The sequence below is a fragment of the Myotis davidii genome, unplaced genomic scaffold, assembly GCF_000327345.1.
Source record: "Myotis davidii unplaced genomic scaffold, ASM32734v1 scaffold284, whole genome shotgun sequence".
NCBI classification, from domain to species: domain Eukaryota; kingdom Metazoa; phylum Chordata; class Mammalia; order Chiroptera; family Vespertilionidae; genus Myotis; species Myotis davidii.
In genome coordinates, this window is record NW_006295261.1 from 1,768,358 (window position 1) to 1,772,298 (window position 3,941).

A 3,941-nucleotide genomic window follows, 5' to 3' on the forward strand; every position below is an offset into this window, starting at 1 on the left:
GAACAAAAGCATGGATGGAGTGTTTGTGTGAACTAATATAAATTCAAAGTAAACATTACATAAAAGGGTACAGTCTTTTATTTCAATAGTTTTATTCATTTCAAATGGGCCGGCTGTAGTTTGCCCATAGCTGGGTTAGGGGGTGATCAGGCTGGCAGGCAGAAGCGGTTAGGGGCAGTCAGGCAGGTAGGTAGGCAGGTGAGCTGTTGGGAGCCAGCAGCCCCAGATTGTGAGAGGGATGTCTGACTGCCGGTTTAGGCCCGATCCTTAAACTAACAGCTGGACATCACCCAAGGGGTCCCAGTTTGGAGAGGGTGCAGACTGGGCTGAGGGACACCACCCCCCAGTGCACAAATTCCATGCACCGGGCCTCTTGTATAAGCCATATTTGAGTACAGACCATCAGTTTACAACTTCTGATCTCTAGTTCTAACTCCTAATAAGGCCAATGTTAGAAATGATCAAGTTCAGGTGGTAAAGCAGAACACTAATGTACAAGCAGGCAGAGAGGGCCACAGCTCTTTATTGACTGGCTGTAGGAGAAAAATTAGGAAAAAAATTCTGAGGAGTTCAAAGTGGACTGAACTTATTGGAAATTAACATTTTACCTTTTGGGGGGAGACACCAGAAAGATTCAGGATTTCTGCAGCTGTAGCATTAAACTTTATTATGGAGATAAAAGTTCTACGTTCAATCTGAAAATTTCCTCTCAGTCTTCTTTCCTATGTTGATTCATAAAAACAGATGATGTTACTATTTATGTGACTGCTGCTTAGTTGCCTCTTTAAAAAGAATATCAATCTAAGTAATTCTAAGATCCCACAATATAGCAGCATGAGCAAAAACTGGAATAGATAGCACATAAATAGAAAGAAGTCAGCTTAGTTCACTTAATTTAACATATATTTCTTGAGTATTCAATCTTATCCAAAGACCAATGTGAGGCACTGGAGACACAAAAATAAATAAAATGCAGTACAAGTCTTAATGAAGCTGGAGGAGCAGGAGGAAGAAAATGTTCCCACGGAGAGAGAAATGCTAACTCAACTACAGAGCACTATATTCAATTTTTAAAAATCTGTTCCTTTCTCCTTCAACCTCTGGCAAATGGTGTTTTTTCCCCAGCACAATCTCAAAGATAACTTTGAGCATACCATTCTCATTCCTAATGTGATTCAAGTCAGTGGGTGAAGGGTGATTGAGTATTTCCCAAAAATTGATCTTTGAGCCCTGGCTGGTTTGCACAGTGGTTAGAACGTCAACCTGCAGACCGAAGGGTCTCAGGTTCGATTCTCGGTCAAGGGCGCATACCTGGGTTGCTGGGTTGATCCCCTGCAATGTGAGGGAGGCAACCAACCGATGTGTCTCTCTCACGTTGATGTTTCTCTCTCTCCCCCCGCCCCCTCTCCTCCTCCCACTCCACTCTCTCTAGAAATCAATGAAAAAGATATCCTTGGGTAAGGATTTTTTTTTTTTTAAGTTTATCTTTGAATTGGCCCCATGGCCACTTCCGGAAAGATGGCAGGAGCACAGTGCTCATCAGACTGTTGTCTTCACCACTCACCCAGACCAACTGCTTTTCTTCTTGCATTTAAATAGTTTGGAAGCATTAAAATGTTTTCCAGAGTTTTATGTCAGATCTTTTCAATTTTAAACAATATTATTGAAAGTCTCATTCATGATCTTTTTCTCATGGAGATAAAGTATCAATCTCTATCTGAGGCTGCAAAGTAGATAAATCAATATAACCTTGGCCAACACGAGAAAGCCATGTATAAGCAGGAATCACGTTGAAAGAATACAAATGAGCTGTAAAGAGGGCTTAAGGAACTCTGTTGTTGCTGCTCTGGGAATTTAGGGAGATGGTGTCATTATAAGCAAATATGCCATGTGTGTCATTTCATAATGAAACACTTTTTTTAAGGCATATTTAACATCTGGACAGCTCTAGAACTCTTGAGGTACAGAATATAGGATAATTAAATAAGCAATAAAATGTTATTCTCTGGGGAAAAGCCTATTTCTAGGGAAGCTACAGCACCACACAGACTATTTTTATTCTATGATATTTCCTTACTAAACTATGTGAATTTCATTTGGACCACAAAGTAAAGAACTTTTATTACTCAATATATTTACCAGTAAATGTGAACAACTGTTTCATCTATCTATTGTTCCATAAAATGAATGTATCTTGCCCTTCCCCTTTGCATCAAAGACAATTCGTAGATGAACAAATGTAAAAAAGATACATATGACCTTTCTGTAGAATAAACTACTATGTTCATTTATTTCTTGGAAAATGCCACAATATACTAAAAATTTGCTGAAGACAATAGCAACAAATGAACAAGGATGGGAGGAGTAAGAAAGGGAAACAGTAAGCGGGAAGAGGAAGTGGAGACGTAGAAAGGAAAAGAGATTACATAAAGATTGGGACATCAGTGAATTCCTGGGTCTATAAGAATGTGGAGTTAGATCCTTAGTGGAAGAAACAGTAATGGAAAAAGTCTTTAAGGCTATTAATTCCACCTCCCCAACACCTGGCATTTCCCTCTCCCCCATGAGACTTTTGGAATGCATCCACTTCTCCCCTCCCACTTTTCTTAGGCTTTGTGGGCATATTTTAGTGTTTATTTAAATATCTATTATGGTGTGCTCCCTGTGGTTCAGCCATCCTTAACTAACATAGTTAATTATTCCCTGATTATTTTCATCCATTAACACTAATTCTTGTCTATGTTATTCATTATTGTATCTTCATTGTCAACCGCTTTGTTGGCATGTATTAGGCACACAATAAATATTTATTGAGTGAATGAATGAATCCAATAATATGGCAAGGATCATCGCTCCATAAATAATTCCCTGACTTGAGCTTTTGATTTGGGTTCATTTATATTTTACCTAGACTATCTCAAGTATTTTTCTCAGAGGGATTACTTGGATGACTGCTTTGTCACCTATCCTTGAATACCTTCATTCTGGTGAATAATATCTTGGCTGGATATGGCATTCTTGAGGTGATATCCTTTTTTTCTGATGTCATTCAATTGCCTTTCAGTTTACTTTGTTTACAGATGAGTATTCTAGCAGCACTATAATTCTTTTTCCTCACTAGATAATTTAATTTTAATTTCCAGAAGATTGCAAAAAGTTTTTTTAACCTACTACAGTTTAAGAATTTTACCAGATAATTACTGAGTGAGTATTTTTTCGTATCAGTGCATCCTAGAGCCATGTGAGTGCTTTAAGTATGCAGACTCAAGATTTAGCTCAACCCTGAGAAATGTTCCCCTAGAATTTGTTCACTGATTCATTGTTATAGTTACAATTGTATTAGCCATAAGACCCCCCAGATTTGAATATTGTAAACTGTGTGAAGTGACATAAACAAACTCTCTCCTTTCCCAAATGAGTGAACACCCAAAGTTGGACCCTTAGATCCTTATCACACCAGCCCAGAAGGCCACAGCCTGGCAGCCACCGGTAAGGACCAATGTATTTACTCGACCACATAAAAACCCCAGACTTTGGACACTCAGTGTCTCCTGCCCCGAAAGAGGAGGAATCCACGTCGCCCTGCGTGATAACCCCGAAGGACTCCGCTGCCCGTGAGCGAGATGACTCTGCGGCCGCATCCATCCTGTCCATGTCCTTGTCAGTGTGCATCGCTGGGTGGTCATGCTGGTGCTAGGAACCACTAGAGCAGCGGTTCTCAACCTGTGGGTCGCGACCCCTTTGAGGGTCGAACAACCCTTTCACAGGGGTCACCTAAGACCATCGGAAAACACATATATGCCTGGAACCGGTCCATCCTTGCTGTTTCAAGGGACCTGGCATATATGGCATACTGTTCTTAATATGTTTGGTCACCTTCTTGGCACTATGTGTTTTAACCAAGGTCACCTATCTGAGAAAGGTTTTTCCCCACGTAGAGA